The sequence below is a fragment of the Mus caroli genome, unplaced genomic scaffold, assembly GCF_978045245.1.
Source record: "Mus caroli unplaced genomic scaffold, Mus_caroli_1 scaffold_3, whole genome shotgun sequence".
Taxonomy (NCBI): domain Eukaryota; kingdom Metazoa; phylum Chordata; class Mammalia; order Rodentia; family Muridae; genus Mus; species Mus caroli.
Window position 1 is genome coordinate 74583014 of NW_028227258.1, and position 11050 is coordinate 74594063.

The window sequence follows — 11050 nt, forward strand, 5'->3', positions numbered from 1 at the left end:
AGTTTTTTTTTTTCTTAAAGACAACTTTTCTTAGTTTCTTTCTGGACTCAGACCTGGATCTTCCCAAAGAGATATTTAATTTCATATTTATCAATGCCTCTGGTATTTTTGTCACATCAATATCACTGAGTCCTGAGGAAAGCATACAGGGATAAGGAGATTAATCTGTCAGAGCTCAGGAGGAGAATTTCAAAAGGAAGCTGAGACAGAAGGGATGGCTGTGAATATTCTGCGTGTCTCCTGTAGATATGGGCACACATTTCTACTGGGCATACACTTGAGGGTGGTATTCCTGGTTATAGATCATGTAATACTGTGTCCAGTTCAGACAGTGTTGTTGAATGACTTTCCGATATGACCAAGTCAATGGGACCCCACCAGGCAGCATAGGAGAGCTCATGCCCTCCCCCAGCAGATATGTGCTCATCTTGTACATTTTATTTATTCATTTCAATGAATTATGAGATTCTAACTTTTTCATATTATATGGTTTATTAATTTTTAAAAGAGAAGGTATTACTACTATATATCTCTGGATGGCTTGGAGTTCATGCTGTACACTAGGATGACCTTGAACTCACAGAGATTTGCCTGTCTTTGTTTCCTAAGCACTGGGACTAAAGGTGTGTATCACTATGCCTAGCAGACTTTTTCATGTTTTAAATGGTATCTTAGGTAACTTTTCCTAAAATGTGAAGTGTTTGTTCAAATCTCTCACCTTTCTCATCTTGTTTTGTACTTCTTTCTTCTATCCGGAAGATAAGTTTTTTGGGCACATTTGTGAAACATCTTTTCTTACTCTGGCTTCTCTTCTTGGTCATTGCTATTGCTTTCTTATGAATTATTATTTCAGATTTGACATAGAAGAATTTATCAGTCTGTCTTAGGGTTTTGCTGCTGTGAACAGACACCATGACCAAGGCAACTCTTATAAGGACAATGTTTAATTGGGACTGGCTTACAGGTTCAGAGGTTCAGTCCATTATCATCAAGGTGGGAATATGGCAAGGTGGGAATATGGCAGCATTCAGGTAGGCATGGTGCAGGAGGAGTTGAGAGCTCTCCATCTTCATCTGAAGGTTGCTAGGAGAAGACTGGCTTCCAAGCAGCAAGGATGAGAGTCTTAAACACCACACCCACAGTGACACACTTACTCCAGCAGAGCCACACCTTCTAATAGTGCCACTCCCTGGCCTGAGCATCTACAAACCATCACACAGGCCTTCCATTTATGGCTAGGGATTTTTACAACCCCATTCATAAACTTTGTATACTGCAAAGGTGGTAAGGACATTCTCAGCTTGTCTCTAGATATCTATAATATCATTATAGCTAATTTTTGTGTGTATTGTAAGTGAGCATGTTTATTTGTATTTAGTGCATAGAGTTTGCACAACAGTTTCATACAGGATCACGTAACTGGTTGTGGGGATTGTGAGAACGTTGGCAACAGCAAAATGTTTTTGAAGATATACTGACTCCAAATCAACTCAAAACAAACGTGATAAATATAGGACATTCTGGCAGTGGTTGCCCCTGTTGCATGAAGGGAGTTCCTTCTGGCCTTGGAACTGAACATGCATCCTGTGGGTTTACAATGTGTATGCCACCACTCTACCCAGCACCAACAAGCTCTCCCTGAAGCTTTTTATATATTATAAGCTGCAGCATTCTTACTGTACATATAATGGTTTAATTCTGGAAAACAAAGACGGAGCATTTTCCTAACAGCCTTCTTCAGCATGTGTTAGATTAGCACATACTTGGAGCATGTGACAGATTAGCACATACTTGGATAGTACTACGTTGGGAAGTTTGATGATTTTTTTTTTTTGTAAATTTTTTTTAAAGGATTGGCCCGTCTCTGTAGAGAGAGGTACTTATGGTCAATCTGAAGAGCTGGCTTTGATTCCTGAAACCCACAGAGTAGAAGGAGGGCACCAAACCCTGCTGGCCTCCCTGTGCATGGCCATGGCTTCTGGAAGTACATACATATTTTTAAAATGGCTGCCTGAGTTGCTGATTCATTGGATGGATTTCTGCTTTGAACCAGTACAGGATTTCCAGTTTCTGAAGTGGCACCAAAATACTTCTGACATCTTGGACATCATAATTCTGTAAAGCAGTGTTCTATACACTGATGATTATAAAACTATTAGCAAGCTCTGAAAAATATTGAATGTATGTGAACATTCAACCAAGAGGTGATTCTTCATGTAAAACAAACACACCCATCTCATCACTATACAAAGTTGCTTTCATCTTTGTTAAATGGTAAAACAACATGCATATAAAAGAATTGTTTAAAAATAAATTTCTTCATAATTTCCTACCAGTAAATATTTGAGATGTGTATTTGGTTTACGTACCGACTACCTGGGGTAGTGAGTAAATGAAGCATAAGAAGCCATGGTTTGAACACGTTATGCAGCTGGACTTGCAGAAATTTGATTCATTCTTTTAAATTTGTTGCATGCACAGTTCGATTGCTTGGGAATACTGACAATTTTGTTACTTTTTAAATACTTAAATCCCTTTCCCTCTGACTAGCACCCTGAGGTTGAACTTCAGCCTGGTGTTGAGGTGGCAGCATCCTCTTAGTCTCACAGGGAAAGCAATTAATAGCCCACCATTAAATGCAATGTTTTCTGGAAGTGTTGTTGGCAGATACTCTTCATTCATTTGAGTAAGTTTCCTTCTGTACTGAGTTCAGTTATAGTTTTCTTCAGTAGAGGATGTACGGTGTTTTAGTAACTGTCAGATTGGAATTGGTGGAAACAACTTGGAAATAAAGGCAGCAAACAGACATTTCAAGTAGCAGAATTCGTCCCTCAATCAGAACAATGGAAGACCCACAGTCTATGTGGGAGTAGGGACTGTGTGCAAGTGAAGTGGTGCAGAAAAGGACTGGGATGGAAGCATCTGCCTGCAAGTCTGTTCCAGGGCAATCTTGTGGTGTTGGACGTGCACACCTATCAGCAGACTGACAGCCCACAGATGTTATCAGTCAACTTCCCCAGCCTGAGCTTCTCATCAGCCCAACACTTATAAATCAGTAACTTTTCTGTTGAGACACCCAACAGAAGCAAGTTCATGGCAGAAAGGTTAACTGGATGCACATCTTGTGGGGGAGCTGGATGACCTTGGCCTTGCAGACTTGGATTACTGCAACTGGGGACAAATTTCCAAAGACCTGGACCAGTGAGAGACATTTCACATTCAGGGCACAGCACTTTAATAAATATTTTTCAACAGATTAAGAACATAGACTTCTATTTTGTAGTTCATAAGAGTTTGTCCTAAATAATGGCTATTGAGTTTTTGTTACCACCAGTTTTGCATTTATGTTATGATGGCATGATTCTTTCCTCTCTCTCTCTTTGTCAATATGGCAAATTACATCGATAATTACAAATGTGAGGTCAGCTCTTCATTCTGCTTGTCTGTGATATGTCTACCGACTTTGGCGTGTAAGTTTGGTTTTTGGATTTTGGCACTTGTGTTCACAAGAAAGACAAGCCTGCAATTCTTTCTTTATTAATTTCTGTGTCAAAATTATAGTCGTCTCATAAACCAGATTTTTTTTGCATTCTTTTGAAGAGGTTTTGTAAAATGACTGTCACTTGTCCCTTAAATATTTGGATGGATTCACTATTTAAGCTAACTATTTATTTTCTTGGTGTGGAGGTAGGAGGATGATTTATTACAGATTGGGTCTTGAAAGTAATATGGGTTTATTCAGATACCTTATTTTTGTGTGTGTGTAGGGTTGCACTTCCTGGAATTTGCTTGACTGTGTTTCCAAATCACAACACAGTTTACACTGTCTTACAGTGTCCCCAATGTCTGTGATGTCCGCATCATCTCACAGGACACAGCAGGGAGTCCCCTTTCCTTTCCTAGTTGATAATCATGTCTGCTAAAAAAATAAAAAATAAAAAAACCTCCTTTTGCCTCTTATCTGTCTCTGTAAGGACTCATGAATTGAGTTAGCTCCCTTGAAGAACCTTCGGCTTTGTGGGCTTTCCATACTGTGTTTCCATGTTCTGTTTCATTAATTTATGATCTTTGTTGTTTTCTTAATTCTTCCTTTTAAAATTTAATTCGTGTTTGAAGAACTTCATAGAGAGACATTTATGCCTTTGTTTTTTTAAACCAATTTTCTTTTCTAACGAATATGTTTATGCTCTACGTTTCATCTAAGTGAGGCTTGAAACTGCAACAGCTGTTTTGACATGTTATAAGGGGAGAGGTTCTGTCGCTAAAGTCATTTCACCAATTGGCTCTTGATTTGTTAATAAAGAAGGTCATGGGCCAATTGCTCGGCACAGGGTACTGATGGGACTTCTGGGCCCCAGGAGGACAAGGGAAATGCAAAGAAGGAGAGGGGCTTTTTCTGCCATGCTTTGGAGGAAGAAGAATGAAGCTATCATGTAAGGCCTTGGGGGCAGCTAGGGCCTGCGGCCTCTGTGACAGGCGGGTGGCCAAAGATGTTTGGCAGGGGCTGGTGGAACAAGCCACTATGTTTAGGGCAGGAGGAGAAACAAAGATAAAAAATTGGTAAGGGCACACCTTTCCATGTAGGAGTTATCTGTGTCCAGCAATTGTGCCATGGAAGGCAAACTGTAAAGTGACAAGCTATGTGTGTGCCTTTTATCCACGGATTCAAGGGTCTTGGATTAGGGCTGGCTGTAGTCAATCCTGGAGCTAAGCTGGTAGAACAAAAGGGAGCTGGGAGGGGCTGGTAGCACTGCTGTGGTCTTGGGCAAAGGTGATAGCCTGGTTCTTTAAACTACATGCAACAACATGTCATAGTTCTATGGTCATTTTCTTCAAAATACTTAAATTTCATTCAGATTTCCTTTGTGGTCAGTGGTATAACTTGAAGCATATTGTTATATTTTATAACTCTTAGAAATCTTTTTCTTTTATTATTGATCTCTAGTTCAACTCTACTGTGGTCTGAGAACACATTTTACAATTTCAGTTTACAAATTTATTGAAGTTTGCTTTATAGATTAGCACAAGCAAGATTTCCTAAATATTTTGTATTTTATTTAGAGAAAAAATGGATTAAGTATTGGTGCTGACTTTCATTGTCAATCATATGATCATCTATTGTGTATGGCAGTTCAAATATCCTGGTCTCAGTTTGTTTTCAATCAATTATTGAGAAAATTTATGGTAACATTTCTCACCATAATGGTGAATTTTTCTGTCTTCCTTTTGTTCATACCTCTTCTTTTGTTTTAAAGTTTGGAGTTATTTTGTGAAATGTGACAACACTTAAAATAGTTATCTTTCCTCAAGATTTGACATGTCCTTTTTGTTGATATTTATTTTTGAGATTTTGTTTTAATTTAAACATTTCTCTCTTACCTCTCCTCCCCCAAAGCCCACCCATATACCCCTCTCCACTCTCCCTTAAATTCATGTTCTCTTTATTAATTGTTATTGCATGCACATATGTATTTGCATATATATATATATATATATATATATATATATATATATATATATATATATACTCCTATGTATAGCCTGTCAGGTCCTTATAATGTCACTTGTATGCATGTTTTCAGGGCTGGTCATTTAGCACTGGACCACCAGTTATTGTGCTCTTCCTTGGGGAGGACAATCGCTCTGCTTCAAGTTTTTTCTGACTTCAGTTGCCTGCAGTTCTTTGTGTAGGGCGGAGGCCTTCTGAGCATCTCTTCGTTTAATTTGGCATGTCTATTGATGTCATCTCTGTTCAGATCATGCTTGGGTAGTCAAGTTGGTGAGACTTTATGGGTGCAGCTTCTGATATTAGTAGGAGACACAATCAACAGCAAAGCCCCTGATCCTCTGATTTTACCATCTTTCTGCCCCAGTTTCTGCTGTGTTCTTTGAGCCTTAGGTGTGGGAGTGTTTTTCAGATGTATTCACTGGGACTGGGCTCCACAATGTTGCATTTTGATTGGCTGTGGTTTTCTGTAGAGATCTCCATCTCTCCCAAAGAGAAGACTACACTTATCCATGAGTATAAATGACAACTAATTAAAGGTTAGTGGAGGGATTATGCTGGTTAGTAAATTAGTGGTGAGAGATACTCATCCAAGAACCATGATTTCACTTGTATTAAGTAGTTAGCAAGGTTTTCAGTATTAAGCATAGTATCTCTCTTGTTGAATATATCTCAAGTCCAATGACAGAGCTGTTTGTTGATTACTGCCAACATATGTGTACTGTAGTGGCTAGTTTTGTGTCAACTTGACACAGCTGGAGTTATCACAGAGAAAGGAGCTTCAGTTGAGGAAATGCCTCCATGAGATCCAACTATAAGGCATTTTCTCAATTAGTGATCAAGGGGGGAAAGGACCCTTGTGGGTGGGACCATCTCTGAGCTGGTAGTCTTGGGTTCTATAAGAGAGCAGGCTAAGCAAGCCAGGGGAAGCAAGCCAGTAAAGAACATCCCTCCATGGCTTCTGCATCAGCTCCTGCTTTCTGACCTGCTTGAGTTCCAGTCCTGATTTCCTTGGTGATGAACAGCAGTATGGAAGTGTAAGCCCAATAAACCCTTTCCTTCCCAACTTACTTCTTGGTCATGATGTTTGTGCAGGAATAGAAACCCTGACTAAGACATGTACCACTGCTACTCATAGGCTATTGTGTCATGCTGGTCATAGCTGACTAGGACTGTTGGTTGCCTCTCACCGTTGGAAGTTTGCATGATGCCTTCTGATACCATGAACACTAGTCGTCAGAGATAAGGTATTCAGGTTAGTTATAGGTCAAGGGCCTCTAAGCCCTGAATCTGAAGAAAATCATATATTCAGCAATAGGAACTTAATTTCTATCTCTGTCTGAGGTCTTCTGTTGTTCCATATAAATTTTAGGAAATTTATTTTTTTTTCTATGTGAAGAATGAGATGGGATTTGGATTTGGATTGCCTTGCATCTGTAAATAGCTTTCGGTAAAATGATCCTTTTAATAATGTTTATTCTATCACTCCATGAGTATGGGATGCCTTTCCATTGTCTGCTGCATTTCCTCTTATCCAGTGAAGGGTGGAATCAGCTTCCCTGCACAGCTCTTTTTTTTTTTTTTTTTTGGTTTTTTGAGACAGGGTTTCTCTGTGTAGCCCTGGCTTGTCCTGGAACTCACTCTGTAGACCAGGCTGGCCTCCAACTCAGGAATCCGCCTGCCTCTGCCTCCCAAGTGCTGGGATTAAAGGCGTGCGCCACTACGCCCGGGCCCTGCACAGCTCCAGCTCTTGAACATAAACATGTTCTCAGGAGGCAGCTCAGACCAGCGATGTCTGCACGGCCTTTGGTGGTAATATGAACCATGGACATAGACACAGCTTCACATAGACCCAGCTTCACATAGACTTAAGCTTATTCTCAGGTGGCAGGGCAAGCTACTCCCATCAGGCTGTTTCTCTCTACCTTGGCCTCTCCAGAGTGCTCAAACCTTTCCTCTTCTCTTTCTTTCCCACCTCTTCACTGCATATTTGCACTGTAGTGGCTTCTATTGTGGGCAGGCCACATAGTAGCGGGTGAGCCTTTGGGTCTCTTCCACCTTCCAGTCAGCCATATCCCTGACTGGAAATTTTTATTTATCCTTTTCTCTAAGTTGGTACCTCTCTTTAAAACTAACATGTGTTTCATTTAGACGACAGATAGATGGATTTTGTTTCTTAATCCATTCTGTCAGTGTGTGTCTTTTGGCTGGAGAATTAAAGCCACTGATATTTGAAATTATTACTGAAATGTGAATATTAGTTGTGGATATCATGTTACTAATATTTGTATTGTTGCTTGTATTCTCGGTGATATTTTATGTTTCAATAATTTCTTTGTCTTTGTATTTCATTCCTCTGTCTCTGTTATGCACATTCATCTCTTCAGCTTGAATTAATGATTGCTGCAGACCCTCTGGGCCCCTTTGTCTGCGTGGAACGGGTCTCTAGTTGCAGGTGGGCAAAGCATTGGATGAAATGACAGACAGATGCACACAGGAGAGGTTGTGTAGAATCTGAATGTAATTTGTCAAATCGAGCATCAAACTTTTTATACAGAAGAAAATAGGGAAGTTGAGTGACACCAGCAAGGTACAAAGAGGTTACTGGATTCTTACACAAAACAGAGGAATACAATCACAGAAGGTCTGACAGGAACCACTTGGGATAGAATTCATTGTTAATAACTGGGATCAAAAAGAGCTCCACCTAAGGTCCACTTAATCTTAGAAGCCAGGGTCAAGGGCTTCGTGCCCTTGCCATAGTTCCTATTTTAGTTTATTGTATAGTCCACCTCCCCCCTAGGCCATTGTAAATACGTGTATATGGGTGTAACTCAGCTATCTATAGTTCTAAGTATCTACTCTGGTTCCTCCTTAAGTCTTAAACTTCCTTCTTCCTAGATGATGGTAAATTCCTGTGTAGGGCAGTGACTTAGCTTTTATTCAAAGTGATAGCATAATACCAGAGGCAATTCTGAATGTCACTGAATAGGCAACATTCTTACTGAATTCCAAGCCCATGGTCAGCTCAAGGACTTTCTAAGACATTGGAACACTGGCGAAGGCTTAGCTATGTCAGAATTCAATCTTAAAAGGCACTTATAATAAGATAATACTTACTAAAAGAGAGCACGTGGATCCATACACTAGATTAACTTGGGAATAGGGTATGAGTATATGGGTTAATGAGAACGCCAAAACTCCAGGAGGTGAGTTTCCATGAAACTCTCTGCCTCGTGAGTGGCTTTAAGGCTTCAGGCCTGTCAAGCTGACTTGATCGGAGTGCGTGGCAAATGATTCCTGTATTTTCTTTAGGTTTGGTTTGTAGGATGTAATTTTTTACAGGCTATTTATATTGTGGAAAAATTTTCTTTTTCCTTCAATAAAGGCAGAGAGTTTTGCTGGGTATATTAGTTTGGCTAACATAGTCTTTTAGTACTTGAAAGGCATTGCCCCTTGGTCTTTTGTCTTTCAAAATTTCCTCTGAGAAATCAACTGTTATTCTGATGAGTTTTCTTGATGCTTTTAATATTCTTTGTTGTATATGTCTAGTGTTTTGACTATTATGTGTCATGGGGATTTTTTCTTCTGGTCAGTTCTACTTGGTGTTCTGTATGCTTCTTGTACCTTGATGGGAACCTCTTTCTTTAGGTCAGAGAGATTTTTTTTTTTTATGATTTTGTTGGAAATATTTCCTGTTACTTTGATCTCAGTTTTTCTCCTTTCTCTATTTCTATTATTCATAGATTTTTTTTTCATAGTGTCCCAGATTTTCTTGGTATTTTGTGCCCAGATACTTTTAGTTTAGCATTGTCTTGACTGAACTTTCAACCAGTCTGCCTTGTCTTCTATGCCTGAGATTCTGTCTTTCATGTTGTACATGGTGACTTTTATCTCTGAGGTTTTTGCTAGCCTTCTTAAATTTTTCATTTTCAGTTTTTTTTCAGCTTAGGTTTTTCACTGATTCTATTTCTTTGTCAAATTCTACTTTCATGACATGGTCTGCTTCTTTCACTCCACTCTCTGTATTTTCATACTTCATTAGGGGATTTTTATCCTCTTTAAGGCCCTTGAACATATTTGTAGTTGCTTTTAGAAGTCCTTATCTTATGCTTTAGTTGTATTACATCTCTTAGGGCCTAACTCTTGTAGTGAGTGCACTGCATTGGTGGAAGCATAGTGTCTAGGGAGTTAATGTTTGTGTTTTGCACTGGAGTCTAAGCATCTGGAGTTAGGATGATTAAGGTGATTCTAGATGTTAATGTCTGGTCTTGTCTTTGTTGTGTGGGTGTTCTCTCTGGTTTTTTTGTTTTTTTTTTTGTTTGTTTGTTTGTTTTAGGGGAGGTGTTTGCTTTTTTTTTTTTTTTTTTTTTGAGACAGTCTTATTATGTAGCTCTGAACATCCTGGAACCCATTCTGTATACCAGCTTGGCCTTGAACTCAAAGAAATCTGCCTGCTTTTGTCTCCTAAATTCAGGGATACCACCCTGTCAAGTCCATAGGCGTTTCAATCTTTTGTTTCTGTTGTCCTCTCTGGATCTTAGGAATGTGTGGTGGATGTGGACTCCATGGTGTAGGGTGCTTCTGCAGGTCAGTGATGGCAGAGAGGGATAGCTAGCAATAGGCCAGGAGGAAATGATGAGATAGAGTTGAGGAAAAATCTAAGGGGATCCTGCTCACATTAGAGGCAGGGTTCTTCAGGGGTATGAGTGTGGTGGAGAAGGGGTTCCTGCAAGTAGGTCGCAAGGGATATGGTTGCAATAAGACACAGAATAATCTGGAGAGGCAAAGCTGAAAGTGTCAGGGGGACCCTAGGTCTCTATCAGAGTTGGAGTCTCCAGTGAGTGGAGTTGAGGTAGGAGGAGAGACAACTGTTATTACAGGGTTGAAGGTGGGAATGGGAGGGATCATAATGGAGGTCAGGAAGGATCCTGTGAAGCATCAACCTGAGCTCCATCCCAGTGTGGTCACTGGGAGCCCCAGCAGAAACTATTCCTCGATATTGCAGGTGGGTACAAAGGAATGGAAATAGGCCAGAAGAGAGGATGGAGAGGGTGCGAAGGAAGGAGAAAATTGAGGGCTTGGTAGAGTTCCCAGGGGATGGAGGTGGGTGGGAAGAGAGGCACCTGTAAGCTGTATGCTGCTGGGCTGGTGTGAGAATTAGCTTGAATCGATTTTGAGCAATACTGTAAGATTTATTAAAAACCTTCTGAATACCTGGGTGTAGTGCCACACATACTTAGGAGGAGGCAAAGGCAGGGAGATCCCTGTGAGTTCCAGACCAGCCTGGTCTACATAGTGAGTTTTAGATCAGCCTTAACTACATAGTGAGACCCTGTCTTGAAAAACATCATCATCAACAACAACCACATTAAACAAAAACAAAAAACAAAACAAAACGAGCTAGCCAAACAAACAAAAATCTACTGGAAGGTTTCACACTTTTCTTAAGGGAAGCACAACTGAATAGGAAGAAAGCTGGCAGAGTGCTGGCATCCTCCTTTTCTCCTTTCCAATCTGTCTACTTGTGAGCAGGCAGCCTCT